This window comes from Sus scrofa, chromosome 1, assembly GCF_000003025.6.
Source record: "Sus scrofa isolate TJ Tabasco breed Duroc chromosome 1, Sscrofa11.1, whole genome shotgun sequence".
NCBI classification, from domain to species: domain Eukaryota; kingdom Metazoa; phylum Chordata; class Mammalia; order Artiodactyla; family Suidae; genus Sus; species Sus scrofa.
Window position 1 is genome coordinate 153,848,968 of NC_010443.5, and position 16,001 is coordinate 153,864,968.

At 34.5% G+C, this 16,001-nt stretch overlaps 1 protein-coding gene across 1 annotated transcript in view; it reads right to left on the reverse strand.

Annotated features, from left to right (window-relative positions):
* CCDC102B (coiled-coil domain containing 102B) overlaps positions 1–16,001 on the reverse strand; it is a 245,136-nt gene that overhangs the window by 161,007 nt on the left and 68,128 nt on the right. The gene's annotated exons all lie outside the window — the stretch shown is intronic.

Genomic DNA, 16,001 nt, shown 5'->3' on the forward strand with positions numbered 1-16,001 from the left:
CTTGTATTTGAAAAATCTTAAATTGTTGGAAAACAAATCAGAAAATTGCCACTATTCCAAATTCACCAATTGAAAACTGGGTAAAGTTTGGTTACTTCCACAGATCCCTGATAGTTGATACATTGGATTCTAAACTAATTCAATGAATCTTGATCTTTTAATGTTGAATATTAGTACCATGATGCCTTTTGTAATCCTACTTATGCCTATTTTCTATGAAGTAAATAAATAAAATAATAAATAATAAAAAGATAGTTATAGAGAAATATTAGAGCAATGGGAAAAAAGAACATCTATCTAATGCTAGATCTGGTAAAATGCAAACTGAACAACCATAAAAAAACTGTGAGTAAATTGCCATAGAAAACACTGCAAGAAAACAGTATAAATAAACTCTGGCACATCCAGACAATAGATTATTGTTCAGAACAAAAAAGAAATGACAATATAGTATTGGAAGTACTAGCCACAGCAATCAGACAAACAAAAGAAATACAAGGTATTCAAATTGGAAGAGGTAAAATTGTCACTCTGTGGAGATGACATGATACTATATATAGAAAACCCCAAGGACTCAACCCCAAAACTACTCGAACTGATAAACAAATTCAGCAAAGTAGCAGGATATAAGATTAAAATTCAGAAATTAGTCACATTTTTGTATACTAACAATGAAAAGGAATCCAAAAATACAATAACATATTGCACCCCAAAAAATCAAATACCTGGGAATAAACTTGACCAAGGACGGGAGAGACTTATATGCTTAGAACTATAAAACATTCAAGGAAACTAAAGAGGATTCAAAGAAATGGAAAGATATTCCATGCTTCTGTGTGGGAAAAATTAATATTCTAAAAATGGCCATACTACCCAAAGCAATCTACAGATTCAATGCCATCCCTAAAATTACCCATGACATTTTTTTAGAACTAGAACAAACAATCCAAAAATTTATATGGAACCACAAAAGACCCAGAATGGCCAAAGCAATCCTGAGGAACAAAAACTAAGCAGGAGGCATACCTCTCCCAGACTTCAGGCAATATTACAAAGCCAAGTCATCAAGACAGTGTGGTACTTGTCCCAAAACAGACATAAAGACCAATGGAACAGAATAGAGAACCCAGAAACAAACCCAGACACCTATGGTCAATTAATCTTTGACAAAGGAGGCAAGAACATAAAATGGGAAAAAGATAGTCTTTTTCAGCAAGTGGTGCTGGGAAAACTGGACACACACATGTAAATCAATGAAACTGGAATATATCCTCACACCATGCAGAAAAATAAACTCAAAATGGCTTAAATACTTGAATATAAGACAAGACACCATCAAACTCCTGGAAGAGAACATCAACCTTATGAATATTTTGTCTGATTAGTCTCCCAAGGCAACAAAAATAAAAGCAAAAATAAACTAATGGGATCTAATCAAACTGAAAAGCTTTTGCACAGCAAAGGAAACCATAAAAGAATCAAAAAGACAACTTACAGAATGGGAGAAAATAGCTTCAAATGATGCAACTGTCAAGAGCTTAATCTCTAGTATATATAAGCAACTTATACAACTCAACAGCAAAAAAGCCAACGACCCAATTGAAAAATGGGCAAAAGATCTGAATAGACATTTCTCCAAAGAAGATAGACAGATGGCCAGCAAGCACATGAAAAAATGCTCACCATCCCTGATTATTAGAGAAATGCAAATCAAAACTACCATGAGATACCATCTCACACCAGTCAGAATGGCCATCATTAATAAGTCCACAAAGAACAAATGCTGGAGAGGGTGTGGAAAAAGGGAACTCTTCTACACTGTTGGTGGAAATATAAATTGGTACAACCACTATGGAAAACAGTATGGAGGTACCTCAGAAAACTAAATATAGAACTACCATATGACCCAGAAATCCCATTCATGGGCATCTATCCAGACAAAACTTTCCTTAAAAAAGACACATGCACCCATATGTTCACTGCAGCACTCTTCACAAAAGTCAAGACATGGAAACGACTTAAATGTTCATTGACAGAGGAATGGATTAAGATGACGTGGTACATATATACACAATGGAATGCTACTCAGCCATAAAAAAGAATGAAAATAATGCCATTTGTAACAACATGGAAAGAACTAGAGACTCTCATACTGAGTGAAGTCAGAAAGAGAAAGATAAATACCATATGATATCACTTATATCTGGAATCTAATATACGGCACAAATGAACCTTTCCACAGTAAAGAAACTCATGGACTTGGAGAACAGACTTGTGGTTGCCAAGGGGGAGGAGGAGGGAGTGGGATGGACTGGGAATTTGGGATTAATAGATGCAAACTATTGCCTTTGGAATGGATAAGCAAAGAGATCCTACTGTGTAGCACTGGGAACTATATCTAGTCACTTATGAAGGAGCATGATAATGTGAGAAAAAAGAATGTATATATATGTATGTGTGGCTGGGTCACTTTGCTGTACAGTAGAAAATTGACAGAACACTGTAAACCAGCTATAATGGAAAAAATAAAAATCATTTAAAAATAAATGTTTGATAGAATTTGCCTGTGGAAAAAATTTTTAATTTATTTATTGTTTTTAATTGTTATTTCCCCAATACAATTTTTTTTCTACTGTACAGCATGGGGACTCAGTTATACATACATGTATATATTCTTTTTTCTCACATTATCATTCTCCTTCATAAGTGACTAGACATAGCTCCCAGTACACAGCAGGATCTCATTGCTTATCCATTCCAAAGGCAATAGTTTGTATCTATTAACCCCCAGCTCCCAATCCACCCCCACCCCTCCCCCTCCCCCTTCTCCAAGTCCATGAGTTTCTTTTCTGTGGAAAGGTTCATTTGTGCTGTATATTAGATTCCAGATATAAGTGATATCATATGGTATTTATCTTTCTCTTTCTGACTTAATTCATTGAAGATAAGAGTCTCTAGTTCTTTCCATGTTGTTGCAAATGGCATTATTTTGTTCTTTTTTATGGCTGAGTAGTATTCCATTGTGTATACAGACCACATCTTCCTAATCCAATCATTTGTCAATGAACGTTTAGGTTGTTTCCATGTCTTGACTTTTGTGAATAGTGGTGCAATGAACGTGCAGGTACATGTGTCTTTTTTAAGGAAAGTTTTGTCTGGATAGATGCCCATGAATGGAATTGCTGGGTCACACGGTAGGTCAATGTATAGATTTCTAAGGTACCTCCATACTGTTCTCCATAGTGGCTGTACCAGCTTACATTGCCACCAACGGTGAAGAACAGTTCCGTTTTCTCCACATTTATTTATTTTTTAAATAAAAAGAAAAGAAAAGGAGCTGTCAAACCCTGAAAAGACATGGAGGAAGTTTTACATATGACTAAGTGAAAGAAGCCAATCTACAAGGACTCCATACTAGTATGATTCCAGCTATATGATATTCTGGAAAAGGCAGAACTAGGGAGACAGTAAAAAGATCAGGGGTTTCCAGGGGTGAGGGGAGTGAGGGATGAGTAAGTGGAGCACAGAGGATTTTTTAGGGCAGTGAAATTATTCTGTATGATACTTTAATGACTGAAACAGATCATTTATACATTTGTATGAATAAACAGGGTGCACAAAACACTAAGAGTGAACCTTAAGGTAAACTATGGATTTGGGGTGATTATGATGTAATACTGCAGTTTTATCAATTGTAATTCATGTACCACTGTGGTGAAGGAACTTGATAATGGGGGAAACTATGTATGAGTGGAGTACGGGCCATATGGGAAATCTAGTACATTACATTCAATTTTTTTATAAACCAAAAACTTCTATAAAAATTAAACTCTATAAAAAGAAATATAGGTGTAAAAAATGTATTGTAAATACAACGTGATTTTCCCCTAAAGCTGTTCTTAGATGTTTTCAGCAGAAATATGAAATTTTATATATATATATATAAAATGAAGATATACACATATATGCTATTTTGTTTTATTAACTTACATTTTTCCCTAAACCATGTAAGCAACGGTTTTCAGAATTAAAATTATTTATAGGTAATCTAATAAATTAGACTATAAAAGCTATCATTACACCATATATTTAAAAATTTTAAATAACATTACTCATGTTATTATTGTTAATAGTAATACTAAGCATGTACTAGTCTCCATGAAATGGACTTGATAAATATTTCCTTACTTAATGCCAACAGTAACTCTATGTGTTAGGTATTATTACTACCCATACCTAAAGAAAAATAAACCATATTTTTACTAAGCTTAAGTAACATTCCCAAATTCACAAAGCTGATAACTAGAGGAAGCAAACTGGAGAACATTCTTGCCAAATTCATTACTTGAGTTCTTAATCATAAACTAATATTCCATCTATAATTATAAAGCTAAATGTCATAATAATTTTCTGAAAGGCAATACGCTCATAGAAATAGATAACACAGTGAGAAGGGAGCCTAACAGAAGATACTGTAGCCCCAATTTCACAGAAATGGATCACAGTGGAGGGAAGGGCTGATTTACCAGCTACACAGAGGACCATGTTCAGAATTGGTAACGTGGAAAATGCACCACAGAAAGTGAGAGTGAACAGGACATCATTCATTGAGCTGTTGAACAGTTGTCTATGTGTGTTTCATTCCACATTCCTGTCAGTTAAATAGACAGTATGGAATTAATCTCTGGACAAAATAAAATAAAATAAAAGTTGCTTTGCTAAAGAAAATAATGAATTGGAAGGATGAAATAAAAGCAACAGTTTTGGGGTTAGGCTCACCAAAGTAAAATCTGATCATTCTGGTAATTAATGCCCCTAGCTTAACTTCTGAAATCTCTGTCATTACTTGTCAGGGAACTTGATCAATCATAAACCCTTCCATTGTCAAAATAACTTTCAATAAGCCTTACCACTCTAAGAGAGAAGATAGGAAAATTAACTTCCATTCACAACAGTAGAGGGAATCCACATCAAGTACCTAAAATAATGCCATTTTCATTCATCAAGGATCTCTGTACAGAGGAAGAACGCCAAGAGTATGAAAAAATATGACCACGATTAAGAAACAGAATGTATGATAGAGAGCAAAACAAAACAGGAAAGTGGTACAATTTAAGATATGAAAGAGAATGGGTATTTTTTAAAAAATCTAATCATGATCTTTAGGAAAAAATGAATATATTTTGCATTCATATATTAAGGACAAAGCAATTTCAAAGTTTTAAAGCACAGTAAGAGGATATTTTTAAAATGTGTCTAGTCATGCTTCCTTTAGAAAAAAAATTACTAGAAAAGTTAGAAGATAGAGTTGAATGTTGGAGTATACCCATTCCCTTAATGCACCCACTCCTTTGAACAGCTTGAGCAGACCCATGGCATTGCACACCAGTCAAAATTCTGACAACCTCCAGATGCTTAGCTCCTTCCTGAAGATCTCCTATGCACTTCTCCTATGCATATCCAACTTCCTACATGTCCCTTCTACAGGTATCCAAAGCTTAACACATTGAAAAGATAAAGTAAATATTTCTCCTTCAAATATTTCTCTCCTAGTCTTGGCCATCTCAGCAAATATTAACTCCATCCTTCCCTTTGATCAGGCCCAAAATACTGGATTTATTCTTAAATTATGTCTTTCTTTGATATGAAACATCCAGACTAAAAAGAAATCAGTTGAACATAGCCTTCAAACTATTAAATATATACACATTTTCTACCCACACTATTACTGCCCTGATCAACCACCATGATCTGTTTTTTTTAATATCACCCACACTCTTCTGCTTCCCATGGGTCTGTATTCCTTTTCTTAAAAGAGCAATCAAATAAATCTTTTTAAAAAGTAAATAAAATCATGTAGGTCTGTTGCGGGTGTGGCCCTAAAAAGACAAAAGACAACAACAAACAAAAAAAAAACAAAAACAAAAACAAAACAACAACAAAAAAAACAAAAAAAAAGAAAATGACAGAAATAGGAGGTATTTGATGAAGTGAGTGAGTCAGCATTAGAAAGTATTTTCAAAGTTAACATCCTTTTATTTAAAATTCATTTAAGTATAGTTTCTTGCAATAGCTTTTTTTAAAACTGTGTCATAATTCCAAAATTCCTCTTTAAAATTCCCCTTTTCATACTGCAGTATTTTTGAAAGGTTAAACCAGGCATCTTCTCCTATCTATGACCTCAGAAATATCTGCCATAATTTGCTTCTGGAAAATTAGCAACATTATATGTAATTATTTACTCTAAAACATTTAGCTTAGCATAGAGTGGAAAATCTTTCTAGAGATGATGTCTAGAAACAAAAGTGTTGTTTAACATAAATAACAATTTTTTTTTTTTTATAGGGCTGCACTTGCAGCATATGGAGGTTCCCAGGCTAGGGGTCTAATCAGAGCTACAGCTGCCACATATGCCACAGCCACAGCATCGCAGGATCCGAGCCACATCTGCGACCTACACCACAGCTCATGCCAACACCGTATCCTTAGCCCACTGAGAGAAGCCAGGGATAAAACCCCCAAGCTCATGGTTCCTAGTCGGATTCATTTCCACTGCACCACGATGGGAACTCCTATTTTCTTGTTTAATCAGATAATATAGGAGAAGAAAATGCATTCAACATTCAATTAATCACCAAGTATTATGATTTCTTTTACTCGTCTATTTCTCAGCTCTTAACATCACTCCATATCCCCCACCAGGCTTAGGAGATCTGTTTATTTCTTTCTGGATTACAGTGAAAGACTAATAAGAGTTTCCCCATCACCAACACCCCCCCCCCAAATCTCTCCTTTATACTGAACTTTGAGTCTTTTTTAAAATTCAGATCGGATTGACCCTAGTCCACACACTTTGGTGGCTCTTTTCATTGTTTCATGTTGATACATGGATTTATAATCTGGCTTTGGGGATAAATTGACTACCGATTTATCAAGTATTGATAAATTTATCAACTATCAAGTATTGACTATCAATTAGTTCAGAATATGAGACCAAGTGTGTAATAGTTAGACAGATTCTGGTAGGATACGTTAGGGAAGGTGAGGAGTGTAAGAAGGAAATTTGCCCTAATAGAAGGCTACCCAAATGTAGTGGACCCAGGGACAGCTAACAAGGTTCAGTTAATTCAAACAACTTGAAGTAACAGTAAGTGCACAAAGAAGCCTCCAAAATTTCCTGACTTGTATCATAGCTTCAAAACTTAGCCAACATTACCTAATTCTCTTCCTTAACCCTAAGGAATAGTAATGAAGCCACTAAAAATGTTTAACTATGATTAACACTAATTTTACCCCTCCTTCAAATCAAAATAAAAACACTAAAAAACTGATCTATTGGTTTTTTAAAGTATTTTGCTTGCATGCTGATGTATCTTTTACTCTTTAAAGTTTGTCTTTAAATAGTATATTTATTTAGATTCAAAAAATAAAATTTCTGGTGAATTTTAAATGGTGACACTTTAAAATTATTACATCACACTTTATGCAATGATGTCTAAAAGCCATATAAATGTGGTATTTACTATCATCTGTCCTAAAAAATTATATTGTCAATTTTATTTCTTAAATTTTTATTTCTATTTCACCTCTTCCATATCATCACACTGTAACATATGTTTATACTTGAAAATGGTTTTAGTTTATAATATGCAATATAATATATATATATTTTATAATATGTATGATATTGTGACTGTAAGGCTGCAAATATTAAAAAGTTTCTTTGGGGTTGAATTATCCTAACAATTATTACAGGTTCATGGTTGCTTAAAAATAGGACAAGATAACGCACTTGGTAAATAATTATTAAATATAAACTAATCATTTACTTGCAATGCATCTTTGAAGGGTCCCCCCTTTTCTTCAATTGGTTTGTGTATCCACGGATGAAATTACTTATTGATAGAATAAAATAAGAATTATCATCAGTTTTATTTACTCTTTTTAGCATATGAACATCGAGAAAGTTGATCACATATTTTGTTATAGCAGTCATTGTATTATTTCTTAATATCCTACTAAATATATGGCAAAGTCACATTTTGATCTTATGTCAAAATTTATTCTTATAGTCTATAAACTGACCAATCCATTAGTCCTATATTCCTGTATGTTTATCAAAAGGTAAATTAAAGACTACCTGGCATGCCAAAGGTTTTGTGACCTGTGCATTAGTTGGTTTCTCAATACCAGTATTTTAAAATATCTCTAAGTCTCATACCCTTTCATTTTTCTGACTCTGGCAAAATGTTCTAAAATAATACTGGGTATGGGAGATAAATATGACTTTCATTTGAGAAGTGGATGTAGGGTAACCTGGGATAAGAGAACTTGCTCGTGAAGTACTTCCTTAGGCAGATGGCTTTTTGAAGGCCATGTGTGGAAGCTGGAAATCTGGGGTTAAAAATCAAATTACCACTCCTGTGGGGAATTGTGAGAGGAAGGCAGTGATGTGGTGGTGGTAATTATTTTAATAACTGCAACTCTCTCCATGAAAACAGACAGAGCAATGAGAATAACAAAATAAAACAAAAAATCCATGGAAGCCGACAGCAAAATTAGAGGATGAGTTTTCCCCATGAACCCTAAGATACAAGTTAAGACAACCCATTCACAGCTCCAAGAATTGCAGGATATCAGCACCTGCTTAAGAAAATTTAGGGGAAGCAGCAGGATCTGAGAACAGGAGAACTCCCAGGCTGACAACAGACAATACCTGGGAAAGCAGTCCAGTTAATAGGAAAATAGTCAATGAAACTAATGGGGTTTTACAAATTGTGATTGGGGAGCACATTGAGAAAGGCTCACTGTAAAGTCTAAAGAATTGGAGCAATCTCAACCCTATAAACAAAAACAGACAAGACTTCTTTCAAAAACAGCTCCTCTCCTTAGAGGGAAATGCTAAGAACAGAATTCAAACTGAAAGGAACAGTGACAAAAAGGCAGAGAAGAGGTCCATGTAGAAGTCACCTGGGGAACAGAGCCCAGGAATTTGGGGAAAGAGCAAGGCCATAACTGAGGGCACATTATACAAATATTAGGAGTAAAGAGCTCTAGAGCAGTGAAGCTAGAAAACATCTTTACTCACCCACTTTCCCTTATACATACCCCCAAACCTGAATCCATTTAAGAATGAGCAACAGAAGAGGGTCATAGTTGAATCATATGTAATATTATATAAGGACAAAAGACCAAAGAGTAGAATAATCTTAAATACAATGTGAATATGGTATAAATAGTGAGAATATTCTAGAAAACATGCCCAGTAGAGAAAAAGAAAACAAGAATAAGACTTTTCATAGTGACCTAAACATTAATAAAATCATAAATAGCATGAAAGAGCAATACAATCAAGAATTTTTAAAATTCAGAAATGTAATTATATTCAGGAAAGAATTAGAAATAGAAGAAAAATCACTTCTGAATAAACTAAAAGGAACATGAGAGGAAATAAGTGCAACAGATACCACTGTAAGAGTCAAGGGGAAAAGAAATAAGATGCTTAATATCCAAAAGTAATGAACAAACTGACAGAGGAGAGTGACAAAGAAGAGCCAACATAGTTATAAATTTACCAGTTCTTTCCAATGGCCTGTAAACAATGACCATCTCAGCAGCAATGCACATATCTAAGCACAGCCTGTGGTCTTAAGATATTTCCCACTGTAAGAATCCAGGACTCTGAAGAAAAGGCTTATTCCAGATCTGAAACAAGGATAATCCTGGTATGTCTTGTCAGCCCACAGAGTAAGGAAATATAAAAGACTGCTAGAATTGCATCAAATGTTCTTGGTAGCCAATATTAAGACATTTCTGCTCTGTAAATATAGGAAATTTTGAATATCAGTAGGGATAAAAGTTGCAGTAGAATAAAACACACCCAATAAGTTTAAATTTATGAATTCATAATGATACTAAGAGGAACTAATTTTATTAACACTGGGGCATGTCAGTGAACTAATTCATTATTTTGTAAACAGTATTCTGACTGTATCTAAATGCACAAAATATTATATGAGGAATTTCTCTTCATTTAAATATTCCAACTAATAACCTAAGCAGAAATAATAGAATTACAATATCACAGTTTTGCAGCTCCTAATTAATCAGTGGTTCTAAGCTATGATTATAGTCTACCAGCACCACAGAGATAACCAAATATCATGTGTCCTTAAGATCATACCACCTGGGAGAAAGTCCCCAAACTGATTCACATCAAATCTATTGTTCCAACTACAATTTTACAGGAAATATAGAGGACAGAGAAACATTTAAAATCATATCTAAGGGTGCACGCAATCTCTAAAATCTAAAATAAAATTTTACAAAGCAAAGGACCAGATATTTCAATAAATTCTAAGAAGAAAAAAGAAAGAAGTACGAAGAAAAAATACATTAAAACACTTTAAAAAGACATATCCAATTAAAATGTCTGACCTTTATTGTGAATTTGTAAAAATAAAATGTATTTATTAGAAATTGGACATTTGAACACTGTGTATTTGATATTAGCAAACTATTGTTAATTTTTTAGGTTTGAAAATGGTACTCTATGTTTAACAAAAAAGAGCCCATACGTTTTGAGATAACATATGGAAATGCTTGTAGATGGAATAATACAAGTGGCGATGGTAGGGGTAAAAAAATCGTCCATAAGACAGTAATTATTAAATATAGCTGATATGGTTCCCTGGGGTATATTACAGCATTATTTCTATTTTTCTATATAGTTGAGTAACAGGAGGCTGACTTTTTTCTTCTATATATGTTTGTTGACTTTCAGAAAAATATGAATTGTAGTTCATCCAAGAGTTATATTGTCATAAAATAGTAACTTGAAATTATGAAACATAACTCATCCCTACTGTGTCCATTAGAAAGTATTCAAAAGGTCATTTTGAAACCACTGTTTTGTAATACTGCCTCGTTCTGCCAATTGCATTCAAGTTCAGGTTCAGTACTTGCTTTAGTAATCCAAGGTTATACATTTCAGCTGATAGCTGATGTCTGTCCACAGAGCCACTCAAAGGCCAGGGGAAAGCCATTTAGAATCCCCAGGAATTATTTATTATTCTTAACATTTATCTACAAGGTTATAAAGGATATTGCAATAGTCAATGGAGGATTAATCCCAACTTGCAGAGAACATTCATCTGAGAAATTTAATTTGAATTTCATGAAGAGGTTAACACGCTTTAGATAAAATATCTGATAAGAGTATGCAAAGGAGTATAGTTGTGCATGTGGGTGTTTCCAATCTGTATACTATATATTTAGAGATGGATGTTTATACAAGCTTGTTAGATCAATAGAAAGAAGTTATTTTGTACAATAACTGACAAACTGGGAAGTCAATCAATTTCCTTGGTTTCATTTTTAATTTGAAAGTGTTTCTTTTTCTTCCCCTTTGGGCTATCCATTTCTAACAACTTCAGATTCTAAATCACAACAACAAAATAGTCTAATTTTTTTCAACATTGGCTCCAAATAAAATTTCTAGCCTTTTGGTGAAAGAATAACAGCAGAGTTGTCGAAAGGATGGTGGAGAAGCATGAGGAAAGCTATGTTCTACACATGGTTCTGCCAAGATTTTCTTGGACTATCAGTTTTTTAGGTCTCAAATTATTTTATTTTTCATAAAGGAGGAAGATAAACTAGATTTTATTCTAAGTAACTTTTCAATGTAAATATAATGTGAAAGTCAAAGACTGAAATTATCTCTTGTTAAATTAGTAAGAGTGATTAACAGCTTAGAAACCACACAAAAAATAAAATGTTACACATAAAAGGATAATGACCTTTGTTCTGTTACTTCAATAAAAAAGAAAATGTTTTAATAAGAACATAACATTATTTTACTTTGTGTGTGTGTGTGTGTGTGTGTGTGTGTGTGTGTGTGTGTGTGTGCTTTTTAGGGACGCACCTGTGGCATATGGAAGTTCTCAGGCTAGGGGTCCAATATTGGAGCTGCAGCTGCCAGTCTACTTCATAGCTCACAGCAATGCCAGATCCTTAACCCACTGAGTATGGCCAGAGATTGGACCTACATCCTCATGGACACCAGTTGGGTTAATAACCTGCTGAGGCACAACGGGAACTCCCTAACATTATTATTTTAAAGCAGGTTATCATGACTTATCAAAACATTCATAAAAACCCATATTCTGCATGAAATTGACTGCTTTATCAAAAATAATATTTAAAAGGAAACAAGATTTAAAAAACATACTTCAATACAGAAGCAAAATGATACTGACTGCTGGCACAGATGGAGGGACAGAAGCCAAATTTGCCAAATTGAAACCACTAAAAAGCAAGAAAAATAGAAGAAACAACTGTCAACACATTGATTATAAGGTAATCCCTTAGAAATTGAAAACAAACACACAAAAAACAGCCCTAAAATTGACCAGTGTTCTACCTGGAAGGAGTATCAGTTCACAGGGTAGGGAAAGGAAGCAGAGAAGAGGCTGGCCGTCACCGACTCTGTTTGAAGCAGGGAGTGAAGGGCTGAGGGATATCTCGGGCGAGGGTACCAGAGAGGAAAGATGGGAGCAGAGGAGACCCCTGGAGGTCCACAGACTACCCACAAGGTGGTGATCTGAGCATCCCTTAAAGAAAACTAACTCCTAAAAGAATTAAAACAAACATTATCTGGGATTCACATAAGGCCAGTAATAATTCCTACTCCCAGCTGCCAAAGTGGAAGACCTTATCATTCACATTTCCATAAGGAAAATGATTCAGAATGGTTTTGCCTCCATGCTCAGTAGGAATATAGCCTTAGACTAAATGCTACTCTGGTCTCACCTAACGAGGTTTATGACAAAAAAAAAAAAAAAAAAATCAAAGTATCTCCAAGTAATGAAACTACATCTCAGTGCAAAGCTCAAAAATAATTTTTACAAGTAAAATATTTAGCGCTACCCAACAAGATAAAATTTCTAAAGACAAGAGGAGTCCAATCAAAAATTGCACACCATGCAAACACATAGGAACACGTGACCCAGAGGAGGAAAAAACTCAAGCATTTGAAACTGTCCTGGAAATAACAAAGATTATAGAGTTAGAAGTGGCCAAGAGGATTTAATATCCCCCTCAGCCTGACTAAATTTTAGAGGGACTTACTTGTGTCTAGAGGTTCTTGGTTTATCATTGTCTTAGAGTGTTTATTTTGAAAAGAGCAGCAACAACTTGTAATTCTAAATTCTTTCTCTGCCCCTTTGCATCACACCTCTTCTCCCAACCTTTGGGCAGCTTTATAATCTAGGAATGCTCTTCCTGAGGACCTAGGAACCATCTCTTTGAAATGTAAACATGGAAGGAGAGAGCACTTCCATTGTCTGGTCTCAATGGGAAGACAGTTGGAAAACAGTGATAATCTAATTGCAGAGAAGAACATTTGAAAACTCAGGAATAATCAAGGTCCTTGATATATGCTCCTGATCAAACTTCCCGGCCCAAGCCCTCCAGTACATTTCCATTAGCCCACCCCAGTAAGACTACAATGGGAACCAATTAGAAAACAGTGGGAAAGCTTCCAGAGGCTTAATCTACCTATAATCAGAGTACTTGACAAAGGGGTGGAGACAAATACTTGAATAATAATGACCAGGAATTTTCCAAATTAAAAAAAATTATGAACGCACAGATGCAAGAAATTCAACAAACCCCAAGCACAAAGATATATGAAGAGATCATGTCAACATACATCGGAATCAAATTGCTCAAAGTCGGTAATGAAGAAAGACTTTTTTTTTTTATCATTTATAACTATCAAATGTGCCTTGTTTTTTTTTTCGTATATTTTTTCAGTGTATTGAGACATAATTTACATGTAACATTTTTTAAGTTTAAGGTGTACAATGTGATGATTTGATACTTTGATACATGTTGTGAAATGTTTACCACAGTAACATTAACTCATCCTCCACATAATGACCATTTTGTTATAGTGAAAACATTAAAGCTCTACTCTCTTAGTAGCTTTTGAGTATATAAAACAATATTGTTAATTACAATGGCCACCCAGTCTTCCAAAGTGGCTGTATCATTTTGCATTCTTACCAGTTGAATAACAATGCCTGTTGCTCCACATCCTACTCAGCGTCTGATGTCATTCAAAGTGTTCTAGATTTTGACCACTAGATCTAATAGGTGTTTAGTGGTATCTCACTGTTGTTTTAACTTGCATTTTCCTAGTAACATAGGAGGTGTGTGCATTTTTTGATATGTTTATTTTCTATCTGCATATCTTGGTGAGGAGTCTTAAAATCTTTGGCCCATTTTTTCTTTTTTTTCTTCTTCTTTCTTTCTTTTTTTGGGGGGGTGGGGAGGGGCTGTACTTGCAGCATATGGAAGTTCCCAGGCTAGGGCTCCAATCTGAGCTGCAGCAGCTACAGTAACATGGGATCCAATCCTTGTCTATGACCTATACCACAGCTCATGGCAATAATGGATCCTTAACCCACTAAGAAAGGCCAGGGATCAAACCACATCCTCATGAATACTAGTTGGATTCTTAACCCCTCCCCCCGCCCCCGAGTTTTGGCCTATTTTTTAATCCAGGTGCTTGGGATCTTATTGCTGAGCTTTAAGAATTCTTTATATTTTGGATAATGGTCCTTTACTATATGTGTCACATATTTTGCTCCAGTCCTTGACTTTTCCTCTCATTCTCCTGACATTTTCTTTAGCAGAGCAAAAATTTTTGCTTTTAATGAAGTTTTGGTTTATCATTTATTTCACTCATGGATCATGTTTTCGCTCTAAAACATCACCACATCCAAGGTCATCCAGCTTTTTCCTATGTTATCTTCTAGGAGTTCGATAGTTTTGTGTTTTACATTTAGGTCTATGATCTGTTTTGATTTAATTTTTGTGAAAGATGTAAGGTCCGTGTTTAGATTTTTTTTTTCCCCAGAACATTTTGTTGAAAAGACTATCTTTGTTCTATTGTATTGCCTTTTCTCCTTGTCAAAAATTAGTTGGGTGTATATTTTTAAAAATTTTTTGGCCGTACCTGTGGTATGTGGAAGTTCCTGGACCAGGGATCGAACCTGCACCATCGCAGTTACCCAAGCCTCTACAGTGACAATGCTGAATCCTTAACCCACTGTGTCACACAGGGAGCTCCCTCAGTTGAGTATATTTATTTGGGTCTATTTCTGGGTTCTCTATCCTACTCCATTGTTCTATTTGTCTATTCTTTTGCCAGTGCCACCCTGTCTTGATTACTGTAGCTTTATGTACGTCGTAAAGTCAGGTAGTGTTAAATTGCAAACTTTTTCTTGTCTTTCAATATTGTGTTGGCTCTTCTGGGTTTTTTGCCTCTCCATATAAAGTTTAGAACCAGTTTGGTCAATGTCCATAAAATAACTTGCTAAGATTTTGATTGGGACTACACAGAATCCACAGATCAAGTTGGAACGAACAAGCATCTTAACAGCATTGAGTCTTCTTATCCATGAAGTATATCTTCAAGATATATTTTGAGTGCATTAACTTTTTAATTACTGCACTTAAGCCTTTTAAACTCCACAGAATATTGTTCTCCAAGTTCACACACACACACACACACACACACACTGAGCCTCAAGTCCTTAGCTGACAAAGAACATGAAATTATAAAACATCAAAGTTCTTAGGGAGGAAAAAAATGTGTTTTAGACTTTTAATTTTAGAAAAACAGGATTTTTAAAAGATTAGTATGGTTTAATTCTTAATTAAATATTGCCTGAAGCTTCACATAATTACCATAGTATAAAACAAGAAAAAAATCAAATACTCATGTTTAAGTATATTTTATTAGAGTTCGAATATGTTTTTTAACTTCACCAAGTTAAAAATTAGTGCCAACTTTGGTAATAATTAATAGCTTATATTTCTGCAAAGCCTTAGAAATTGCAACATTTTTTCTTTGTTTTCCTACTTAGTTTCTTAATGATTTACACTTCTGTCAAAATCAGTTCTCATCTAAGAAAAATAGTATTATTTTAAAA